Here is an 11,557-nt window from a genome sequence, read left to right on the forward strand (position 1 = left end):
CACTGGCGGATCCAGGGGGACACAGCCGGCCTGTGCCGTCCCCTCCCTGTTGAGATGCACAATTAAAATTTATAATGTAAAAATTCTGTTTAAACAAAAGTGTGCCCCTCCCCATTTTAAAAGTGAATACATTTTTGTTTGCTTGTCAATATATTTTGTGGACGAAGTACCCCTAATATTTGGTTAAAACCCCCTTTTTTGGTTGTCAATTTTTTTTATGTATACAAACATCTTTTGGAATTTTTTATTTTTTGCTTATCACTTTTTTCGTGGACGAATTAATACTCTTAAATTTTGTTCAGGTCTACATATTTTTCTTTTCAATAACGGAATAATTACCTTGACGCTTCAGTGCTACTCTTCGGATCTCTTTGGGCATGTTAAGCGGCTGAACCATGTGTATGGATTGTTGAAGATGATCTGCAAAGAAAATTTTACATATTTAACTTATAAAGATAAATTGAACTGGATTTTTTTTTATGACCTTTATCTCTTTTTATTTTTATTTTGCTTAGAAAGTTAATTTCAGGTCCTCTGGCGAATCCAGGGGGACACAGCCGGCCTGTGCCGTCCCCTCCCTGTTGAGATGCACAATTAAAATTTATAATTTAAAAAATCCGTTTAAACAAAAGTGTGCCCCTCCCCATTTTAAAAGGGAAGACCCTTTTTTTTTGCTTGTCAATATTTTTTTGTGGACGAAGTACCCCTAATTATTGGTGAAACCCCCTTTCTTCGGCTTGTCAATTTATTTCGTGGACAAAATACCCTTAATTTTTTGTTAATTTTTTTTTGCTTAATATGCTTATAACTTTTTATCGTGGACGAATTAATTCCCTTAAATTTTGGTTAAAAACTTCCCCTATGGGGAAATCCTGGATCCGCCCCTGTTCAGGTCCATTGTGGGTTACATTCCACCATTTTGGTAGCAATGAAATTCTTTGTTTTTTAAAAATATATTTTCTTAAAAAATACCTTTCTTAATTAAAGACTTTGTTATATTCATAGGCCCTGTCGATATTTTGTAAAAAAGGTTTATTTTTTTATGAGGGTGGGGGTATTGGATAATAAATGCCTCTCAATTTTACAAAAGTATGAGTAGGTTTTTTTTTTGGCTCTCTTTATATATGGGGGAGGGGGGGTGGCCAGGGACTGACTAGACAAAAATCACAATCATCTGGAAATGTTTTTAAATTTTTAAAAAAATGTTTTGAGACACAGTTTTTGAAATACCCCGCTTCCGCGGCCCCTGCTTCATTCATCTAATATCTGAAAATGTCCTGTGCGGGGCAATTATAATCGATATGTTTGTTGATTTTTAGTTAGCTGAATTAGTCTGGACCCAGAAGGGACTATTAGTTGCTAAAATATCTAGAACATATTTATAGGCATATTACACAAACCCTTAAAAAAAAAGGAAATAACCCAAAACGATATGTAAATTGAAATATATCTCTGTGTTGTTTTATCATCGTTTCCAAATTAGTAGCCCTTTTTCGGTAGGCCTACGGCTTGGAATTTGTGAGTTAAACTAATTTAATTAGAAGAATCTTACCACAACTGAGGATTAAAAAAGACATAAAAATGGAGTGAGAACGAGACGAGCTCACCAGTAAAGTTTTGAGGAAAATGTCATGGGATGGGCCATACAACTGATATGATAAAATACATTTCATAATTAAGATAAAATTGTGGAAAAACTGCGTCTCATAAATCAGTCTACAATCTCGGCATGTGCAGAACAACTGTCACATGACTGCACAGCTGATCTAAAAGTTTAAACTAGAGTTGGAGTACGGAGTACGAATTGGAGTTAGCTTGGCAAAATGTGAAAATTTTCATCAATATAGGCAGCGATAAAGGTATTATTTGAGGTAAGTTTTGCATTTAGCCACATAAAAAGTTAATTTAAAGAAGGTTGAACTATATAGACATCTTAACATCAATAGACGTGACTAGTTTGAGTTCGTTTATCGTTCGGTGTCACATTAAATCTGACGATAGACCTACACACATTGAAATCTGTGGAGTTTGGCCAAACTATGGTTTTGAAGAACTACGCGCAAATGAACGAATGGGACTACAAATACTTTCTGCGGTGCGATGGCGGCGCAGACGACATTGAAATGTATTATCGATATTAAAAAAAATTGACAAGTTTTTAAATGAGGATAAGTGAGATATAATCCTATTTTTTCAAAGGAAATTCATTAGTAATGCATGGGAGGGGTCAATATAATGATCTTACATACTTTATCAGCATGAGTATGTTTACAATCATAAAATTAAATGCATTTCTAATCAATTTTCGTTACTGTTTTGGACTTACTTGTGAACGCCTCGAATAAAGTCCAGAGCTGTTATGGCCTGCTCGTTTGCCACAACAACGTCATCGTCAAAGGGATTTTGCAGTTGCACAAAATCCCCTGGCAGCAATTCTTTAATTAGGATGGTTGATGCAGACAGTGGGGATGGTGGAGGACCGCCACCAGTCTGCCTCAATTTTGCTTTGAAGTTGCTAAACTCCTTCTTGGCATACCCTCTTTGGCGCTTCCACAGCTCCTTCATTTTGTGGAGGGGCCACCGCCTCCCGAATCGAGCACAGAACTGCTCCTCGACCTCATTCCACGCGGCAGTCTTCGCCTCATTGGCCTTGTGATGAGTTTCTCTATTGCAAATCTTTTCTTGTCTGTCAGCGATTAATTCAATTAAATAATTAATTTCCGCCTTCTGCCACTTCAAGGCCATTGTGGACTGTACTTTAACGGATGATGATGATGATGATGATTGTTGATTAAGTGCAGCCAGCTGATGATGTGTTCTATTTTGTGTGTGTACAGTGTGAGTGTGTGTGTGTGTGTGTGTGTAAAGATACACAACAACCAATGCCAGCAATCAGAATTATTTGGAGATGGGGGGGGGGGGGGTCTGTACCAGCAAACATGTATTTTAAAATAATATATTTTAGGTTTATTGTGTATATGCTGCAGATGTTTATTTTTTGTATGACACTGAGCATGCTCAGTGCAGTCTCAAAAAAGGGGAAATCCCTAGATTTGATTGAAAATCCATGGTTGAATCCATGGATTTAGTTGAGTCCACGGTTGAATCCATGGACTCAACCGTGGGTCTGGTGGAATCCGCGGATTTTTTAGTCCACCGTTGGTGAATCACAAACTGCAGAATCCGCGGATTTTCCAGAATCCATGGACTCAAAAATCCGCGGATTCTAAAATCTGTGGATTTTGTAGAATCCACCTTTGTGAATTCGGGCCAATAAGTTTCAAAATGCCTTGGAAAGGACTTGGCATTGAAGTTTTCATTTAGATACTAAAGCGTTGCCTTAAGCCTTGGGTGTTATTGCCTTGATTACAAAACTGTTAAACACCACCCTGCTTAATATTCGTTTACACTAATGAAGATATCAAACAGATGTTATGCATGCCTACTTTAGGCGGTGCTGCACCATCCCGAGTTTGCTCAATCTCGAGATTTTAGCCTGATCGGCCCTCTTCGCGATTAATCTCGAGATTCAAGAAACCCCGTCTCCACCATCGCAAGAAGAGCGATTCCTGCTCGAGCGAGGCAACAGGCTGGATATTCCGAGCATGCGCACTTTCGGATCTTGGAGTTTCAACGGCGCGCGCTTTTGAATAACTTCCCGCGATATGCAATCAATGAACTCCTTTCACTAGCACTTTCGCCGAATTCGACCGGTGTTATGCAACAATCCTCTCAGCTCAGCCGCGCTCAGCGAGTAAAGAAGTGATGTATTCTTCGTTAAATATGATGGTTTTAATGTCATGGCGGAGAAGGAGGCAACGACAGAGAGAGAGGAGGAAAAAAATGCTATTTGCTCACATTTTGCGAAGGGGGGTTAACAAACGAACAATCACAATTACTGGAATCTGTACAAAAACGAGCAATGCGTATAATCAAGCCACATATATCGTATACTGATCGAGGCACTCAAAGAATTAAACTTAGAATTGTTATCCGACCGCAGGAAAATCATGTGTGATCATGCAATTCCTCCAATTGCAAAAGTCAAATCATATCTTAAATAACCTCCTTCCATCAAAGAAAGGGTAAAAGTATGATTTTAGGAACAGAAAACAATTTCCCTTGCCAACGTGTAAAACAAAGAGGTACAAACAGAGTTTTATCCCTTGGTGTCTGTACAACCTTCAATAACAAGAATAGTCTCTAGCGCATTAGACAACGAGTTTGTTTGGTTACAGCCTGATAGACCGCGGGTGCGATAGTCCGCGGGTCCGATAGTCTGCGGTGTGTGTAAAATTATGATCAGGATGTAGTGAAATCCAATGTCATCAAGAGGTCAATGATACGAGTCCATGGGGTTCTATAACGATGACCCAAAGGACAATCGCCCCCTGACAACTACTTCAAGGAAAATATTATCCCCATATTTTTATCGTCGGGTACTGTTACCCCCCCCCCCCCGGAAATATACCCTCTAGACGCCAATTACCCCTAGTACGGAGCCTTTCAAATGCCATTGACTTGACGACATGGCGAGATACTTTATCTTGCCATGTCGACTAAATAAGCTTATTATGTCCGCATGGCGAGATACGTTATCATGCCAAGTCCACATATAAAAAGTTATACGTCAACATGGTGAGATATTTCATCTTGCCAAGTCGACTTGTAACAAGTTATATGTCAACATGGCGATATATCGGGGTTCTCGCCGGGACTTGTACACTTCATATCTCGCCATGTCGACATATCGACTTAACAAGATAGAATATATCGCCATGTCGACATAATGAGCTTATTAATTATACATGGCAAGATAAAGTATCACGCCATGTCGTCACGTCGATGGCATTTTAAAGGTTCCGTACTAAGGGTACTTATCCGGGGTAATTGTCTGGAGGGTAAATTTCCGGGGTAACAGTCCCCGGCGGTAAAATATGGGGATCATATTTTCCTTGAAGTAGTTGTCAGGGGGTGATTGCCCTAATTGGGTTATTGTTATAGAACGCGGATCCAGGATTTCGTGAGAAGGGGTGCCCAAATTTGACCTGATTCTTGACGCCCATGTGTACTTTTCGAAAAATGGCGCCCACTCCCTCCCAGCCAGGCTAACTTAAGTGCCTTAAATGGATTTTGAATTATCTTAGAATCACATAAAAAAAAGGCAATTAAAGACCACTCTTTTAATGTGTTCTTGAAAAAAAATCCATGAATATATAATGAAATATCAATGGGAGTGCGAAGCGCGAGCGATTTTTGGGGGTTTCAATTTGGTTTAACTTCTCTCCAGAGTAGGCCCTACTAGAATATTGTGTGAACGGGAGCTGTTGTTTCTTTACTAGTTGTTTTAGAATTATAGCCTTCAATAATATTAATGATAACTTCTTGGGAATAATGCAATCTCGAAGCAATCGACTCATTCTCCTCATTAAAGGCGTATTTATTCAGCATGGGTGCACGGGGGGTGGGGGGGGGGGTTCTTGTTGAACTTTTGTAGAGGGCACCCAGAAAAAAAATGAAATGGGGGGGGGGTAGAAGATAAAGAATATCTGAGATTTTATTTTTTAAAACACATTGAGGTATTTCACAAGGCCTAAAGAAATAATGAGAACGCGAAGCGCGATCTGATTTTTTTTTCATGTATTTTATCCTGAAAGCCTAATTCCGGGGGCGGACCCAGCTTCTGCAAATAAGAAGGGGGGCGATTTTTTTCCCCCATATTTTCCCCGATCGGCCGCTCAATGATAATTTTTTTTTTCTTTGAAGGGGTTGTTCCAGTGGCGTAATGAGCCAACAATTTTGAGGGGGCTCGATATGGCGTATCGCATAAAATTAATAAGAAGTTTCCAGTGAGCGAAGCGAGCAAGCAAATATGCTGACATATTTATTACAAAAGTACAAGGTTGTGATAGATTTTGACATAATATTTGGAGAATAATATCATATTTCATCCTAATCCCTTTCCTTTTCTCTCTCTTTTTTTTTCTTGGTCGTGATTCTTTTTTTTTTTTTTGGGGGGGGGGGGAGGCAAAACGCCCATGTCCTAACAATCATTCCTAGCTTTACTTTATAAACAACATAAATGTGTAATAATCTCATAAGCCCTATGCAAGCTAAAAAAAAGGAAATTTCATGTATTTTGTCCTGAAAATTGAAAATTCTGGGCAATGTTTGTGAACCTGAACAGAACGCGTTATGTAACTAGATAATTACCATGAGCGCGAAGCGCGATCAGAAGTGTTAAATATGCATTCTGGTTTAGTCGAAAAGGGACCTGTTAAGGACGTTTTGCAGTTAGCCATTAAGAAGATACATATTTCAACGATGAAATAATGTGAGCGCGAGCTGAACATTTTTGATATTCCAACCTAAAAAGATGAGATTTCAAACCCCCCAACGGGACACTCGAGTCATGTTTTGACAATCATGAAAAAGGATGGGTAATTTTTGGTATCTTCATAATGCGAGCGCAAAGCGCGAGCAGAAAATTTTTGATATTCTGATCTGAAACTGGATAATTTTAGTACGTTTTGAATAAGATCAAGCTGCGTATCTCAGAAAACATGCGTGCGCATGTTTTAGAGTTAGACAGAATCTGCATTCTGAATACATTTCATTTTTCATCATGAAAATCAATAATGCGAGCGCAGAGCGCGAGTTGAAAATAATATTTGAAATTCCGATATGAAATGAGTCAATTTAAGCACTATTTACAGCACTGTGTATATAGGGAAATTGTGACGTCGATGTGGACAGCACTAAATAAATGATGCGAGCGCGAAGCGTGAGCTGATATTTTATTATTATTTTAACCTAGGATCGAGGCATTTTAGGCCTAAGGATATTTTTTTTCATCATATAAGAATGATGACTATCTTCATTTTCTTTTTCTAAAACGTGTCAATTTATTTATGAAAAAGGGAAATTTTTAGTTATTATGAATTCATAAAATTTCTATTTCATATTTAATAAGCCTAATGAGTGTGAAATTTGTTGACAGTGTATGAGGCCTGAAAACTGGAAATTTTAAGTATTTTTGTAATCATGAATAGGATTCATTGGTTGGTATATTTTTAGCAAATAACGCGAGCGCAAATCGCGATCCGAAATTTTTAAATGGCGGGAATTTAAGTAGTTTGTTATAGAACTAATATATACAGGGGCGAATCCCCAAAATAGGAAATCATTTCAACTTTACCCAAATTTTTCGTTGGAGTCAGACGGGGAGGATAAATTTTTTGACGTGCACGTACGCGCGCGCACTAGGCCTGATCACGTGATTTGATCCATATCGTTCTGAAAGATAAGCTAAAATCTTTTCTGCAAGATCGTCACGTAATAGGCTACGCGTTTATTCACCATTTTCGTCTTATTTGTTTCATCAAGGAGATATCACTCTACATAGAATGATATCTCCTTGGTTTCATCGATCGATTGTATTTTCAGAAAAACAAAAAGCTTATAATGTCTTAGTACTTTGAGCTGATCTCGGTGCACTTTTGAACTTTTTCCCTCCCCATCATCCCTCTTCTCATTATTTTTGTCTACTATTCTGAAAAAAAAAGAGAAAAGAAAGCAGTTTAGCACACCATTCATCTAATGCTCTTTTCAAAAGGGAAACGTCCATGTAGTTCATGATATCGGCACTACCCAAACAAAAGAATGTCTGGGCGGCCACTCAAACAAATTCCTTCCGAAAAGAGCAGGATACAGATGGTCAATTAACGCCCCGAACAAAAGGAAGGTTAGTGTTTATCGGCAGGATTACCTATTGAATGCTTTTCGTACATAGCAATACAAAAAGTTTTTATGAATACTTTTTTTTCGACCAACATACCGTATCTAATACCCCTTTCATACTGCCCTCTTCATTTTTCACCGGCGAACTTCGCCGGCGAACTTCTCCGCCTCGCATTCCTCACTTCCCCGGCGAAGAAAAAAATGTACCCTTTCGCACTAACATTTTTTCCCCGGCGAAAGTCAACGGGCGATTGCAGAACAAACGAAAGAAAATTGTAAACATTACTTCTTACCTATTACAAAAAGGTATCAAAAAAATTAATTACAACATATTTTGGAAGTATTACGATACAAACAAACAATATCACCTTGTTTTTATATCTTAGCGCATTTTATACATGTAAAAAGTGCTTTTTAATAAATATTGTTAGTAAAAAAAAAAATGTTCGAGGGTATCTACTTGGCCATAGCATTCAGCTGAGCTTGCAACTATCGCGCGCGGAATCTCGGTGCAGGGGACTTCGGGAGAGAAAAAAATTGACCTCTGACGTCATTAAAGAGGAGAAGTTCTCCGGTTTGCTTTCATATTGGCCTTTTCACCGGCGAACTTCGCCGGTGAAACAGTTTCGCCGGCGAAGTTCTCCACCTCTAGAGGTGGAGAAGTTCACCGGCGAACTTCACTGGTGAAGTTCTCCTGTGTACCTTTCATACTGGACACTTTCCCCTTCGCTGGCGAACTTCGCCGGTGAAGTTCGCCGGTGAAAGGTGCAATATGAAAGGGGTATAATGAAAAAAAAAAATGTCTCGATTACCGACAACACAGGTGCTTATGACATCGGTCAGTGATTCATATTGCATAAAAGCGCTTCCCCTGGGTGATGATGCATATAAAGATGAAAGAAGAATCATTTAGGGAAATGATAGAAAAAAAATGTTTAGATGTCACTGAGAACGAGAGACAATGAGAAACAGAGATAAAAGGGGAAAGGGGGAAGGGGAATTCCATGAATATTTACTTAAACGAATAACAACATGACTTTATTTTTTGTTAGATTCATTTTACAAAAATCCCGAAACGTTTGTTTGTGGATTTTGAATTATCTTAGAATCACATTAAAAAAAGGCAATTAAAGACCACTCTTTTAATGTGTTCTTGAAAAAAAATCCATGAATATATAATGAAATATCAATGGGAGTGCAAAGCGCGAGCGATTTTTGGGGGTTTCAATTTGGTTTAACTTCTCTCCAGAGTAGGCCCTACTAGAATATTGTGTGAACGGGAGCTGTTGTTTCTTTACTAGTTGTTTTAGAATAGCCTTCAATGATATTAATGATAACTTCTTGGGAATAATGCAATCTCGAAGCAATCGACTCATTCTCCTCATTAGTGGCGTATTTATTCAGCATGGGTGCACGGGGGTGGGGGGGGGGGGGGGTTCTTGTTGAACTTTTGTAGAGGGCACCCAGAAAAAAAAATGAAATGGGGGGGTAGAAGATAAAGAATATCTGAGATTTTATTTTTTAAAACACATTGAGGTATTTCACAAGGCCTAAAGAAATAATGAGAACGCGAAGCGCGATCTGATTTTTTTTTTCATGTATTTTATCCTGAAAGCCTAATTCCGGGGGCGGACCCAGCTTCTGCAAATAAGAAGGGGGGCGATTTTTTCCCCCATATTTTCCCCGATCGGCCGCTCAATGATAATTTTTTTTTTCTTTGAAGGGGTTGTTCCAGTGGCGTAATGAGCCAACAATTTTGAGGGGGCTCGATATGGCGTAACGCATAAAATTAATAAGAAGTTTCCAGTGAGCGAAGCGAGCAAGCAAATATGCTGACATATTTATTACAAAAGTACAAGGTTGTGATAGATTTTGACATAATATTTGGAGAATAATATCATATTTCATCCTAATCCCTTTCCTTTTCTCTCTCTTTTTTTTTCTTGGTCGTGATTCTTTTTTTTTTTTTTGGGGGGGGGGAGGCAAAACGCCCATGTCCTAACAATCATTCCTAGCTTTACTTTATAAACAACATAAATGTGTAATAATCTCATAAGCCCTATGCAAGCTAAAAAAAAGGAAATTTCATGTATTTTGTCCTGAAAATTGAAAATTCTGGGCAATGTTTGTGAACCTGAACAGAACGCGTTATGTAACTAGATAATTACCATGAGCGCGAAGCGCGATCAGAAGTGTTAAATATGCATTCTGGTTTAGTCGAAAAGGGACCTGTTAAGGACGTTTTGCAGTTAGCCATTAAGAAGATACATATTTCAACGATGAAATAATGTGAGCGCGAGCTGAACATTTTTGATATTCCAACCTAAAAAGATGAGATTTCAAACCCCCCAACGGGACACTCGAGTCATGTTTTGACAATCATGAAAAAGGATGGGTAATTTTTGGTATCTTCATAATGCGAGCGCAAAGCGCGAGCAGAAAATTTTTGATATTCTGATCTGAAACTGGATAATTTTAGTACGTTTTGAATAAGATCAAGCTGCGTATCTCAGAAAACATGCGTGCGCATGTTTTAGAGTTAGACAGAATCTGCATTCTGAATACATTTCATTTTTCATCATGAAAATCAATAATGCGAGCGCAGAGCGCGAGTTGAAAATAATATTTGAAATTCCGATATGAAATGAGTCAATTTAAGCACTATTTACAGCACTGTGTATATAGGGAAATTGTGACGTCGATGTGGACAGCACTAAATAAATGATGCGAGCGCGAAGCGTGAGCTGATATTTTATTATTATTTTAACCTAGGATCGAGGCATTTTAGGCCTAAGGATATTTTTTTTCATCATATAAGAATGATGACTATCTTCATTTTCTTTTCCTAAAACGTGTCAATTTATTTATGAAAAAGGGAAATTTTTAGTTATTATGAATTCATAAAATTTCTATTTCATATTTAATAAGCCTAATGAGTGTGAAATTTGTTGACAGTGTATGAGGCCTGAAAACTGGAAATTTTAAGTATTTTTGTAATCATGAATAGGATTCATTGGTTGGTATATTTTTAGCAAATAACGCGAGCGCAAATCGCGATCCGAAATTTTTAAATGGGGGGAATTTAAGTAGTTTGTTATAGAACTAATATATACAGGGGCGAATCCCCAAAATAGGAAATCATTTCAACTTTACCCAAATTTTTCGTTGGAGTCAGACGGGGAGGATAAATTTTTTGACGTGCACGTACGCGCGCGCACTAGGCCTGATCACGTGATTTGATCCATATCGTTCTGAAAGATAAGCTAAAATCTTTTCTGCAAGATCGTCACGTAATAGGCTACGCGTTTATTCACCATTTTCGTCTTATTTGTTTCATCAAGGAGATATCACTCTACATAGAATGATATCTCCTTGGTTTCATCGATCGATTGTATTTTCAGAAAAACAAAAAGCTTATAATGTCTTAGTACTTTGAGCTGATCTCGGTGCACTTTTGAACTTTTTCCCTCCCCATCATCCCTCTTCTCATTATTTTTGTCTACTATTCTGAAAAAAAAAGAGAAAAGAAAGCAGTTTAGCACACCATTCATCTAATGCTCTTTTCAAAAGGGAAACGTCCATGTAGTTCATGATATCGGCACTACCCAAACAAAAGAATGTCTGGGCGGCCACTCAAACAAATTCCTTCCGAAAAGAGCAGGATACAGATGGTCAATTAACGCCCCGAACAAAAGGAAGGTTAGTGTTTATCGGCAGGATTACCTATTGAATGCTTTTCGTACATAGCAATACAAAAAGTTTTTATGAATACTTTTTTTTCGACCAACATACCGTATCTAATACCCCTTTCATACTG

The sequence above is a fragment of the Lytechinus pictus genome, unplaced genomic scaffold (genome assembly GCF_037042905.1).
Source record: "Lytechinus pictus isolate F3 Inbred unplaced genomic scaffold, Lp3.0 scaffold_22, whole genome shotgun sequence".
NCBI classification, from domain to species: domain Eukaryota; kingdom Metazoa; phylum Echinodermata; class Echinoidea; order Temnopleuroida; family Toxopneustidae; genus Lytechinus; species Lytechinus pictus.